Source organism: Arachis ipaensis, chromosome B05 (genome assembly GCF_000816755.2).
Source record: "Arachis ipaensis cultivar K30076 chromosome B05, Araip1.1, whole genome shotgun sequence".
NCBI lineage: Eukaryota > Viridiplantae > Streptophyta > Magnoliopsida > Fabales > Fabaceae > Arachis > Arachis ipaensis.
The window spans coordinates 18,761,083-18,775,431 of record NC_029789.2 but is presented as its reverse complement, the minus strand read 5'-3'; positions in this window follow the sequence as shown (position 1 = coordinate 18,775,431).

The window sequence follows — 14,349 nt, the reverse complement described above, 5'->3', positions numbered from 1 at the left end:
AAGAATTTAGCATTTAATCATTTATCATTAGAATTTAAAATATAAAATTTAAAATTTAGGAATTAGAATTTATAATTTATGATTTAAAATTAAAAGTTAAAAAAGCGACTCCTTAATTGATCAATATGACAAATTTTTTACATTATATGACTCCTCAATCCTCATTATGCTGCATTTTCTTTCTTGTTGTTTCTATTGCTGTTTTTTTGTTTAATTTTAGTACTCGAAAGTATTTTATGAATAATAGTTACATGCTGATCAAGAAAGACTCATCTAACATATATATATAAGCTTATTTGTATTTGTTCCACACCCGATTTTTGGTCTCTCGTCGGAGCAGTTTTCGATCTGGTTATTTAGGTTTGGGCCTCCTTCATGGTTCAAACCGGCTCGGTAAACTTAAATCTCTAACCAATATTCAAAATCAAATATCCCCACACATATATTTTAAGATAAGATAAGATAACAAACTCTAACTATATAAAGAGAATCAAGGGTTTCCTTAGGTACACTACACATTCTTACCTCCACATATATCTCTTAGATCCATTCTAACTTGAGCATTGGAGTATCTTTGCAGGTATCACCTCTGCCGCTCTGAAGATCCAACTTGACCGGCGAGTCCCTGATCTATCCTACAACCCGTACTAGTGACATCTTGTACATTGGCATCATCTGCGGGGACTTGCCAAGTCTTGGCGACATGACAGAAAATTTCGAGGAGCGGTCCTCAAGCCATCTCTACAAATCAGACCCACCAAACCCAACACACAAGCCACGAAACGACATCCCCCACCAACCCACAGGAGGGTAACCAGCACCGTACACCGTCAGCCAACCCCTGACAGGCAACGACCAAGAGAAGACAACCGCAGTTAGATAAGACCAAAATAACCGATGGCCTAGGAGAGAAAGCGATCCAAATAATCTAAGAGCTCTACCAAAGAGTACAAACCCTAGAGGGTCGGGTTGATTCCAAAGAACGATACCACCCGGAACATACAAGTCAAGCAACCTCCAGGTGCCAATCACGGCGAGAAACCAAGAACAAAAGATCGCCCGACCGGAGCCATAGAAAACGTCGGAATTGCAGTGTTTCTGGGGAACCAAAGCGCCATCATGATGACGAAAATAGAAAACACCAACGAGATTCTAAACAAACAAAGAGTGAGCACGTGTTAATGGGAGCCACCCCGTTCACCGAGAGGATCCTAAAGGCCAAGTTACCAAATTGTTTTAACAAACCAACCGATATGAAGTATGACGGCACCAAAGACTCCCAAGCACACCTAACGGCCTTCGAGGCCAGGATGAACCTAAAAGGAGCTACCGACGCAGTTTAGTGCAGGGCTTTCCCAGTAACCCTGGCCGGCCCAGTAATCAAGTGATTTAACGCTCTCTCGAACGGCTCGATCATCAGTTTTGACGATATCTCCAGGAAGTTCATGGCACATTTCACTACTAGGATTGCAAAAGCAAAACACGTGATCAACCTGCTCAGAGTCACGCAACGGCAAGACGAGCCCATGAGGAAGTACCTCGATAGGTTCAACGACGAGTGCCTAACGGCCGACGGGCTCACAGATTCCGTGGTCAGCCTCTGTCTAACCAATGGGCTCATGAATGAAGACTTTCGTAAACACTTCACGACCAAACCGGTCTGGCCATGCACGAAATCCACAACATTTCTAGGGAATACATAAACGACGAGGAAGTATGCCAAGTCGTGGCAGCCAATAAATGAAAGCATGGCACCTCAAGGTAACCCCTCGCCCAAAGACACTCCAAAAGAGCACTTCAAATCCAGTGCCCCTAGCTGGCCACCCAAGGTGGGGAAGTTTACAAACTAATGCCCCCTATCGGCCCCAATCACGGAGATCTATTAGCGAAACATCCTCCCGAAGGCACAACAATTAAAGGAACGGACAGGCGGTAACAAAAGCTTGTATTGCAACTATCACAGAAGATATGAACGCAAGAATCAAGATTGCTTCGATATGAAAGACGCTATCAAGCAAGCCATATGAGACGGCAAACTCTCCGAGATTGCCAAAATTATCTAAGAACCTAGGAAAGCTGAAAGAGAAAGATCGCCAGAGCGAGAAGGATGCAATCCCAGGATGGTAAGGTAGGCACAGCAGGAAAGTACGAAAACCGACCCAACAATCATCGTGAACATTATCACTGGAAAAGATGCAGTACAAAAATCCAAATCGGCATTAAAAAAGGATCTCCGGGTACTGGCCATAAAAGATGAAAAAATACCCTCTCCGTTTCCAACAATGATCACATTTCCCCCGGATGATTGCCAAAACGGCACCTCGGTAGAAGATGCCCTCTTTGTCATATCCGCTAGAGTCAAGATTGGTTTGGTAAAATGTATATTGGTAGACACCAGAGCTGACTCCAACATACTTTTCAGGGGAGCTTTAGACAAGCTAAAATTCCGAAAAAAAAACTACAAAATTATCGAAACGGAGTAACCGGACTCGGAGACAACTTCCTTAAGCCGGATGGTTCCATCGTGCTAAAGATCGCTATCGAAACCGGATGTAGAAGAGGACCATACACACCGAGTTCGTGGTCTTGAAAGACTCCACAGCCTACAATATCATCTTGGGCAGAAAGACAATCAATGACTCTCCGCCGCCATATTTACCAAGTTCCTAATCATGTAGTTTCAAGCCAACAACGGCATCATAGGAACGATACACAGTGACTGGGAGGTCACAGTAGAATGCAACAACACCAACTTGACCCTACGAAAGAGGTCTCAGGATGTGGCAGGAATCTTCCTTGCCGACTTAGACACAAGACAAGACGATCAACCTAGACCGGAATCCGAGGGAGACATGGAAAAGCTACAGATAGAACAGACTAAAGACGAATCACATTTATCAACAAGAATTTATCCTTCGGCCTAAAAAGCGAACTATGAAACTCCTAAAACAAAACAGTGACCTCTTTGTGTTCACCCCAACCGACATGCCGGGAATAGACCCGGAACTGATGTCTCACCAATTATCCGTGGACCCCAAAGCCAAACTAGTAGCCCAAAGAAGAAGAAAAATTGTCCACAGAATGAGCAACTGAAGTCAAGAAGTAAACCAGAAGCTTGCTCGAACCAGACTTCATCTGGGAATTACCCTACATGACCTAGCTAGCCAACGTCGTGCTGGTCAAAGATAAACGATAAGTGGTAATTGTGCGTCGACTACATGGACTTGAACAAAGCTTGTCCAAAGGATGCCTATCCTCTCCCAAACATTGACGAATTGGTGGACGTTGCCTCAGGACATCAGTACCTCAACTGCATGGACGCCTACTCAGGGTATAACCAAAAACTAATGCACAAACCAAATGAGGATAAAACAGCGTTTGTGACTCCCAAGGGCACGTACTGCTACACAGTCATGCTCTTCGGGCTAAAAAACGCTGGGGCACATACCAAAGGCTCGTCACAACGATCTTCAAAGACCTCTCAATGACCAAACTAGAGGTCTATATCAACAACATGTTAGCCAAAATAGAGACAGGCAATGAGCTCATTAATGACCTCAAACTCATACTAGACACTTTAAGGAAGCACCGAATGCGCTTCAACCTGACGAAATGCGCTTTAGGAATGGAGGCCAGAAAATTGCTTGGCTTCATGATCAGACAAAGGGGAGTAGAGGCAAACCCGAAAAAATACAGGGCCATTCTCAAGATGAGCAGCTCAGCAAATATCAAGGACGTCCAAAGGCTGACCGGGCGACTTGCTGCCCTTTTACGGTTCCTCAGTGCCTCGGCTCAAAAGGTCATCTCCTTCTTCAAACTCATGAAGAAGGGCATTAGTTTCAAGTGGGAACCCGAATGCGAAGAAGAGTTCTAGCACTTCAAAAAGGAGCTAGCAGAACCTCCATACTCTCAAAGCCCAGAACGGGATAGACATTATATCTCTACTTGTCCATAAGGAAAGAAGTGTTAGCGGCGGCACTAATTTGGGAAGAGGAGCAAAAAACACAGAGTCCAGTATACTTCATAAGTAAGGTTCTCCAAAATGCGGAAATGCACTACTCCAGACTCGAAAATCTCACCTATGCGCTACTCACGGCATTCCAATGCCTTCGGTAGTATTTCCAGAGCCACCTTATTGTGGTCCAGACAGAACAGGCGGTCAGAAAAGTATTGCAAAAGCCAGACTTGGCAGGACAGATGCTCGCTTGGTCAGTCGAGCTGTCACAATATGAGGTCAGATTTGAGCCCAGAAACACAATTAAGGCTCAGACCATGGCAGACTTCATTGCCAAAATGGCCGCAGGAAGCGAACCCATAGAGTTATGGAAACTCTATGTTGACAGCTTGTCATACACCAGCTTAGGGGGAGCGGGAATAATACTGGAAAATGAGAACGGGATCGCTATCGAACAGTCCAGTCGATACGAGTTTCCTATCTCCAACAACCAAGCCGAATACGAAGCCCTTTTAGCCGGATTGACGCTGGCCAAGGAAGTCGAAGAAAAAATTCTAGAAGTATGCAATGACTCCCAGGTAGTTAGCTCCCAAATAAACGGAGACTACCAAACACGGGACCCCTGTTACAATAGTACTTATCCAAAGTCAAGGAATTAACCACCGAGTTCGACGAGGTGACCATCCGACACATTCCCAACAAACCAATCACTAATCCAAGAAGTCATCAAGATGTTTTTTGTCATGGCCACAACCACGGAAAACTTTACTATATCGAATCAGCACTCCTAAACCTTTACAATCCTTTGATACCTCACTAACAACAGCCTACCCGAGGACCCAAAGGAGGCAAAGCGTGTAAAGCGGGAAGCCACAAAATACACCACAATAACAGGGCAATTGTACAAACGAGGATTATCCCAACCCCTCCTCAAATGTATAGAACCCGGTGACACGGATTACATACTTTATAAGATTCACGAAGGATACTATGGCCACCATATTGAGGACAAAACCCTAGCCCAAAAAGTCATCTGTGCCGGGTACTTCTGGCCCACCATCATCAGAGTTTCCCTCCAATTGGCCAAAAGCTTCAGGAATTGTCGAGCCCATGTCGACCTTCACCAAGTAGCCCCCACCAACTCAGTTTGATAACGGCAGATCGGCCTTTCGAAACCTGGGAAATTGACCTCGTAGGACCCTTTTCCACGGCTCTCAGGTAACTCCGATTCCTTATAGTCACCATCTACTACTACATAAAATGGATTGAAGTTGAGGCACTAGCCACCATCATGGTCGCTCAATGCCAAAAATTTTTTCGGAGGCAAGTCATAACTCGTTTTGGAATCCCCGAGATTGTCTCGGATAACGGAACCTAGTTTATGGAGAAACGATTCAAGGAGTTCCTAGAAAGACTCAGCATCTCACAACAGTTCAGCTCGATGGAGCACCCTCAAACCAATGGTCAAATAGAAGCGGCCAACAAGATCATTGTGTAGGGCCTCAAGAAATGACTAGACGAGGCCAAGGGCCTATGAGCTGACGAGCTTGGGTCTCTCCTTTGGTTATATCGAACATCCCTACAAACCTCCACTGGAGAAACCCCCTTTCGGTTGACCTACAGTCTAGAAACCGTCATCTCATTGGAGGTCAGAGATCTCAGCCCATGGAAAACGGTGGAAGGACATGACGAAGATGCCAAGCGGGATCTTGCGGACGAAGTCAGGAGCATAACGCACCTACGAAAGCTAGCCCTGAAACAAAGGATAAGCCTAAGGTACAACTGCGGTATGGTAAAATGAGACTACAAATAGGGAGACCTCGTCTTCCGATGCAACGACATCGGTCCCTCCATCCCGGGAGATGGAAAGCTCACACCCAACTGGGAAGATCCCTACCAAATCAAGTTTGTAATCGGGAAAGGAGCCTACAAGATTGAACGACTTAATGGGACCGAGGTATCGAGGTCATGGGATGGTTCAAACCTATGGCGCTACTACTTATGAGGAAGCCTGACCAGTTTGATAACTTCGTTATATTTATTTATATGTTTTGTAATTTTTAATATTACCTCTATTTCTTTCCTGTTATTCCTCGGGTACTCTTTCCTACCCAAACAACAATGGGAGCTTTTAATGAGGCCCGGCATTAATAAAAGTTATTCTTTATTTCCTACAAAAAATGACACGACCTACTCAGCTACATTGGGGTCTAATCACCTCTGAGGCCAACACAAAATGGTTATCCATAAAATAAAACAAGTACTCAAAATGGCCCACTAAGAGGCCCACTCTTCATGCATGAAAAAATGGCCCACCAAAAGGCCACTAAAAAGTTTAAAAAGCCAAAAAAATGGCATACAAACTTCAAAAAAGAAAAATCGTTCGAAAGCAATGCATACAAATGCCAAACAGACGGCTTACAAACTTCAAAAGCAAAATTGTTCTAGAGCAATTCATATAAACGCCGAACAAACAGCTTACACACTTCAAAAATAAAAAAGAACTAATCAAAGATCTACTATCTGGCCATCTCGCACGGTTCGGAAGGCCCCCAAAATAGACACGTCCACATCTGGGGCCAACACACGGACATGGGTTTTCATGGTCTCCTCAGCAGCCCAAATAGCATCCCAAAGCCGGCCCTCTTTATCATTCTTCAGTTGAGCGACCTCGGCCCTCAACAACTCCACCTCAATAAGGGTAGTAGCAACCCCAAATCAACGTCTACAGCCTATTTCCGCTCTCGAGCCAGCTGAGAGAGAAGCGGAGTCTCCAACTCGGAAAGACGGAAAATCTCTAAGCTAACATCGTCAGCGTCCTTCACGACCTTCAACTGAGCAGTCTCCATCGTCTCCAACAGCTCCTTCAGCTTCCCAACTTTTGTTTGAGACTGGCGGAGCTTACCATCCAAGAGCCCCACTGATGAGCGGATAATTTATACGCTTTTTGACATTATTTTTAGTATGTTTTTAGTAGGATCTAGTTACTTTTAGGGATGTTTTTATTAGTTTTTATGTTAAATTCACATTTTTGGACTTTACTATGAGTTTCTGTGTTTTTCTGTGATTTCAGGTATTTTCTGGCTGAAATTGAAGGACTTGCGCAAAAATCAGATTTAGAGGTTGAAGAAGGACTGTTGATGCTGTTGGATTCTGACCTCCCTGCACTCAAAGTGGATTTTCTGGAGCTACAGAACTCCAAATGGCGCGCTCTCAATGGCGTTGGAAAGTAGACATCTAGGGATTTCCAGAAATATATAATAGTATATACTTTGTCCGAGTTTAGATGACGCAAAAGGGCATTGAACGCCAGTTCTATGCTGCAGTTTGGAGTTAAACGCCAGAAACACGTCACGAACCAGAGTTGAACGCCAAAAACACGTTACAACTTGGTGTTCAACTCCAAAAGAAGCCTCTACACGTGAAAGCTTCATGCTCAGCCCAAGCACACACCAAGTGGGCCCCGGAAGTGAATTTCTGCATCAATTACTTACTTCTGTAAACCCTAGTAGCTAGTCTAGTATAAATAGGACTTTTTACTATTGTATTTACATCTTTGGATTATCTTTTGATCCTTTGATCAAGACTTGGTTACTCCGGTTCCCCTCTGGGGCCGAGACCAATGAACTCCATTATCACTTATGTATTCTCAACGGTAGAGTTTCTGCACTCCATAGATTAAGGTGTGGAGCTATGCTGTTCCTCATGATTTAATGCAAAGTACTACTGTTTTCTATTCAATTCAACTTATTCCGCTTCTAAGATATCCATTCGCACCCAAGAACATGATGAATGTGATGATTATGTGATGCTCATTATCATTCTCACTTATGAACGCGTGCCTGACAAACACTTCCGTTCTACATGCAAACAAGCTAGAATGAGTATCTCTTAGATATCTAATACAGAGGACCGAGTCCGAGATATTAGAATCTTCGTGGTATAAGTTAGAACCCATGGATGGCCATTCCTAAGATCCGGAAAGTCTAAACCTTGTCTGTGGTATTCCGAGTAGGATCTGGGAAGGGATGGCTGTGACGAACTTCAAATTCGCGAGTGCTGGGCGTAGTGACAGACGCAAAAGGAGGGTGAATCCTATTCCAGTATGATCGAGAACCTTCAGATGATTAGCCATGCCGTGACAGAGCATTTGGACCTTTTTCACAGAGAGGATGGGATGTAGCCATTGACAACGGTGATGCCTTACAGAAAGCTTGCCATGGAAAGGAGTAGGGCTAGTTGGATGAAGACAGCAAGAAAGCAGAGGGTCAGAGGAACGAAAGCATCTCTATACGCTTATCTGAAATTCTCACCAATGAATTACATAAGTATTTCTATCTTTATTTTCTGTTTATTTATTATTATTATTCAAAAACTCCATAACCATTTGATATCCGCCTGACTGAGATTTACAAGATGACCATAGCTTGCTTCATACCAACAATCTCCGTGGGATCGACCCTTACTCACGTAAGGTTTTATTACTTGGACGACCCAGTGCACTTGCTGGTTAGTTGTATCGAAGTTGTGACAAATTATGAATTAAGATTAGAGCACCAAGTTTTTGGAGCCATTACCAGGGATCACAATTTCGTGCACCAAGTTTTTGGCGCCATTGCTGGGGATTGTTCGAGTTTGGACAACTGACTTTGTTTTCGAAAATTATTTTAAAATTTTTAAGAATGAATTCTAAAGTTTCAAAATGGTATGCTGAAGTTTGGCTGGCCATCAAGCTTTAGACTAACCTGGTATGATTCCTGGAATCTTGATTGAGGACTATGAATTCATTGCTTCCTTTCCCCTATATGTTTTCAAAAAAAAAATATATACAAAAATCCAAAAAAATTTAATAAAATCATAAAAATAAAAAAATTTTATGTTGTTTGTTTGAGTCTTGAGTCAATTTTTAAGTTTGGTGTCAATTGCATTTTTTCTAAAAATTTATGCATTTTTCGAAAAAATTCATGCATTCATAGTGTTCTTCATGATCTTCAAGTTGTTCTTGGTAAATCTTCTTGTTTGATCTTGATGTTTTCTTGTTTTGTGTCTTTTCTTGTTTTACATGTGCATTTTTGCATTCATGGTGTCTGAACATTAAAAATTTCTAAGTTTGGTGTCTTGCATGTTTTCTTTGCATAAAAATTTTTTTAAAAATATGTTCTTGATGTTCATCATGATCTTCAAAGTGTTTTTGGTGTTCATCTTGACATTTATAGTGTTCTTGCATGCATCATGTGTTTTGATTCATAATTTTCTTGTTGTGAGTCATTTTTTATGTTTTTCTCTCTCATCATTAAAAATTCAAAAATAAAAAATATATCTTTCCCTTTTTCACTCATAAATTTTTGAAAATTTGAGTTGACTTTTTCAAAACTTTTTAAAATTTAGTTGTTTCTTATGAGTCAAATCAAATTTTCAATTTGAAAATCCTATCTTTTTCAAAATCTTTTTCAAAAATCAAATCTCTTTCATTTTTCTTATTTATTTTCGAAAATTTTAAAAATATTTTTCAAAAATCTTTTTCTTAATTTTATCTCATAATTTTCGAAAATATTATCAACAATTAATGTTTTGATTCAAAAATTCCAAGTTTGTTACTTGCTTGTTAAGAAACATTCAAACTTTAAGTTCTAGAATCATATCTTGTGATTACTTGTGAGTCAAGTCATTAATTTTGATTTTAAAATTCAAATCTTTTTCAAAACTAATTTTAATCATATCTTTCTATCATATCTTTTTAAATCTAATCTTTTTCAAAAATTTGATTTTAAAATATCTCTTCTAACTTCTTATCTTCTTATCCTTTCAAAAATTGATTTTCAAATCTTTTTCAACTAACTAATTGACTTTTTGTTTGTTTCTTATCTTTTTCAAAACCACCTAACTACTCTTCCCTCTTTAATTTTCGAAAATACCTCCCTCTTTTTCAAAAATTCTTTTTAATTAATTAATTGTTTCAATTTTTAATTTTAATTTTAATTTTATCTTAATTTTCGAAAACCATTAACTCTTTTTCAAAATTTAATTTTCGAAATTCTCTCTCTCATATCCTTCTATTTATTTATTCATCTACTAACACTTCCCTTCACCCAAAATTCGAACCCCTTCCTCTCCTCTGAGTTCGAATTCTTCTCTTCTACATTCTTATTCTTCTTTTCTTCTACTCACACAAGGAACCTCTATACTGTGGTAAAGAGGATCCCCGGTATCTTTAGTCCTCTTCTTTTTCACATGAGCAGGAGCAAGGACAAGAACATTCTTGTTGAAGCAGATCCTGAACCTGAAAGGACTCGGAAAAGAAAACTAAGAGAAGTTAAAATATAACAATCTAGAGACAACCTTACAGGAATTCTCGAACAAGAAGAGGAGATAGCAGCCGAAAATAATAACAATGCAAGGAAGATGCTTGGTGACTTTACTGCACTAAATTCCAATTTACATGGGAGAAGCATCTCCATCCCTACCATTGGAGCAAACAATTTTGAGCTTAAGGCTCAACTAGTTTCTCTGATGCAACAAAACTGCAAGTTTCATGGACTTCCATCTGAAGATCCTTTTCAGTTCTTGACTGAATTCTTGCAGATATGTGATACTGTTAAAACTAATGGAGTAGATCCTGAAGTCTACAGGCTCATGTTTTTCCCATTTGTTGTGAGAGACAGAGCTAGAATATGGTTGGATTCTCAACCTAAAGATAGCCTGAACTCTTGGGATAAGCTGGTCACGGCTTTCTTAGCCAAGTTCTTTCCTCCTCAAAAGCTTAGTAAGCTTAGAGTGGATGTTCAAACCTTTAGACAGAAAAAAGGTGAATCCCTCTATGAAGCTTGGGAGAGATACAAGCAACTGACCAAAAAGTGTCCTTCTGACATGCTTTCAGAATGGACCATCCTGGATATATTCTATGATGGTCTGTCCGAATTAGCTAAGATGTCATTAGATACTTCTGCAGGTGGATCCATTCACCTAAAGAAAACGCCTGTAGAAGCTCAAGAACTTATTGACATGGTTGCTAATAACCAGTTCATGTACACTTCTGAGAGGAATCCTGTGAGTAATGGGATGCCTCAGAAGAAGAGAGTTCTTGAAATTGATAATCTGATAGCCATATTGGCTCAGAACAAAATATTGACTCAGCAAGTCAATATGATTTCTCAGAGTCTGAATAGAATGCAAGCTGCATCCAACAGTACTCAAGAGGCATCTTCTGAAGAAGAAGCTTATGATCCTGAGAACCCTGCAATAGCAGAGGTAAATTATATGGGTGAACCTTATGGGAACACCTATAACCCCTCATGGAGAAATCACCCAAATTTCTCATGAAAGGATCAACAAAAGCCTCAACAAGGCTTTAATAATGGTGGAAGAAACAGGTTTAACAATAGTAAACCTTTTCCATCATCCACTAAGCAACAGACAGAGAATTCTGAGCAGAATCCATCTAGCTTAGCAAATTTAGTCTCTGATCTATCTAAGGCCACTCTGAATTTCATGAATAAAACAAGGTCATCCATTAGAAATTTGGAGGCACAAGTGGGCCAGCTGAGTAAGAAGATCACGGAAACCCCTCCTAGTACTTTCCCAAGCAATACAGAAGAGAATCCAAAGAGAGAGTGCAAGGCCATTGATATAACCAATATGGTCGAACCTACAAGGGAGGAAGAGGACGTGAATCCCAGTGAGGAAGACCACCTGGGACGTCTAGTGATCAACAAGGAGTTTCCCTTTGAGGAACCAAAGGAATCTGAGGCTCATCTAGAGACCATAGAGATTCCATTGAACCTCCTTATGCCCTTCATGAGCTCTGATGAGTATTCCTCTTCTGAAGAGAATGAGGATGTTACTGAAGAGCAAGTTGCCAAGTTCCTCGGTGCAATCATGAAGCTGAATGCCAATTTATTTGGTAATGAGACTTGGGGAGATGAACCTTGGTACACGAAATTGTGATGTCCAGGCTCAAATAATACCTGGCACGTGAGCTACTTGGTACGCATAATCGTGATTACACATTCATAATTTGTCACAACTTCGATACAACTAACCAGCAAGTGCACTGGGTCGTCCAAGTAATACCTTACGTGAGTAAGGGTCGAATCCCACGGAGATTGTTGGTATGAAGCAAGCTATGGTCACCTTGTAAATCTCAGTCGTGTAGAGGTCCTTCTGAACGCTGAACGCCAGTTTTAGTGCCAGTTTGGGCGTTCAACTCTGGTTTTGGCTCCTTTTCTGGCGCTGGACGCCAGAATTGGGTAGAAAGCTGGCGTTGAACGCCAGTTTACGTCATCTATTCTTGGCCAAAGTATGGAATATTATATATTTCTAGAAAGCCCTGGATGTCTACTTTCCAACGCAATTGGAAGAGCGCCATTTCGAGTTCTGTAGCTCCAGAAAATCCACTTTGAGTGCAGGGAGGTCAGAATCCAACAGCATCAGCAGTCCTTCTTCAACCTCTGAATCTGATTTTTGCTCAAGTCCCTCAATTTCAGCCAGAAAATACCTGAAATCACAGAAAAACACACAAACTCATAGTAAAGTCCAGAAATGTGAATTTAACATAAAAACTAATGAAAACATCCCTAAAAGTAACTAGATCCTACTAAAAACATACTAAAAACAATGCCAAAAAGCGTATAAATTATCCGCTCATCACAACATCAAACTTAAATTGTTGCTTGTCCCCAAGCAACTGAAAATCAATTAGGATAAAAATAAGAGAATATACTATAAATTCCAAACTATCAATAAAACAAAGCTTCAATCATATGAGCGGGACTTATAGCTTTTTGCCTCTTGAATAGTTTTGGCATCTCACTTTATCCATTGAAGTTTAGAATGATTGGCATCTATAGGAACTTCAGATTTCGAATAGTGTTTTTGACTCTCCTAGTTCAGTATGATGATTTTTGAACATAGCTTCTTTATGAGTCTTGGCCGTGGCCCTAAGCACTTTGTTTTCCAGTATTACCACCGGATACATAAATGCCACAGACACATAATTGGGTGAACCTTTTCAGATTGTGACTCAGCTTTGCTAAAGTCCCCAATTAGAGGTGTCCAGGGTTCTTAAGCACACTCTTTTTTTGCTTTGAACCTTGACTTTAACCGCTCAGTCTCAAGTTTTCACTTGACCCCTACACGCCACAAGCACATGGTTAGGGACAGCTTGGTTTAGCCGCTTAGACCAGGATTTTATTCCTTTAGGCCCTCCTATCCACTGATGCTCAAAGCCTTGGGATCCTTTTTATTGCCCTTGCCTTTTGGTTTTAAGGGTTATTGGCTTTTTGCTCTTGCCTCTTGGTTTTAAGAGCTTTTGGCTTTTTCTGCTTGCTTTTTCTTTCTATATTTTTTTTTTTCGCCTATTTTTTTTCTCTTCATCCTCCTTTCATTATTATTATTTTCGGCTGCCATCTCCTCTTCCTGTTCAAAAATTTCTGAAAGGTTATCTCTGGATTGTTGTATTTTAGCTTCTCTTAATTTTCTCTTCAGAGTCCTTTCAGGTTCCGGATCTGCTTCAACAAGAATATTCTTGTCCTTTCTCCTGCTCATATGACAAAGAAGAAGGCACAGAAAAATAATAATAATAATAGAGATCCTTTATACCACAGTATAGGGATCCATGTGTGAGTAGAAGAAGAGCGGGAGACAAAGAATGTAATATAATGGAAGAAACACATCTGTGAGGATGGCAGAGATGTGAGATGAGATGTTAGGATATGAATGAATAAATAGAATAAGATAGGGGAGGAATAATTTTCGAAAATTATTTTGAAAAAGAGTTAGTGATTTTTGAAAATGGTTTTTTTGAAAATTGTTAGTATTTTTTTCGGGAATAGGATTTACTATCCTTTTGCGTCTTTCACTAACGCCCTGCAATCGCGAGTTAGGAGCTCGTCACAGTCATTCAATCATTGAATCCTACTCGGAATACCACAAATAAGGTTTAGACTTTCCTGATTCTCTTGAATGCCGCCATCATTCTAGCTTACGCCACGAAGATTCTGGTTAGGAGATCTAAGAGATACTCATTCTAGCTTAATTCATGTAGAACAGAAGTGTTTGTCAGGCACGCGTTCATAAGGGAGAAGGATGATGAGCGTCACACATAATCATCACCTTCATCACGTTCTTGGGTACGAATGGATATCTTAGAAGCAAAATAAGAAGAATTGAATAGAAAACAGTAGTACTTTGCATTAATCTTTGAGGAACAACAGAGCTCCACACCTTAATCTATGGAGTGTAGAAACTCTACCGTTGAAAATACATAAGTGATAGGTCCAGGCATGGCTGAGATGGCCAGCCCCCAAAGTCTAAGAACAATGCATTCAAAGATGATCCTAAGATCCTAAGATGATCAAAAGATTAGTAAGAGGTCCTATTTATAATAAACTAGCTAC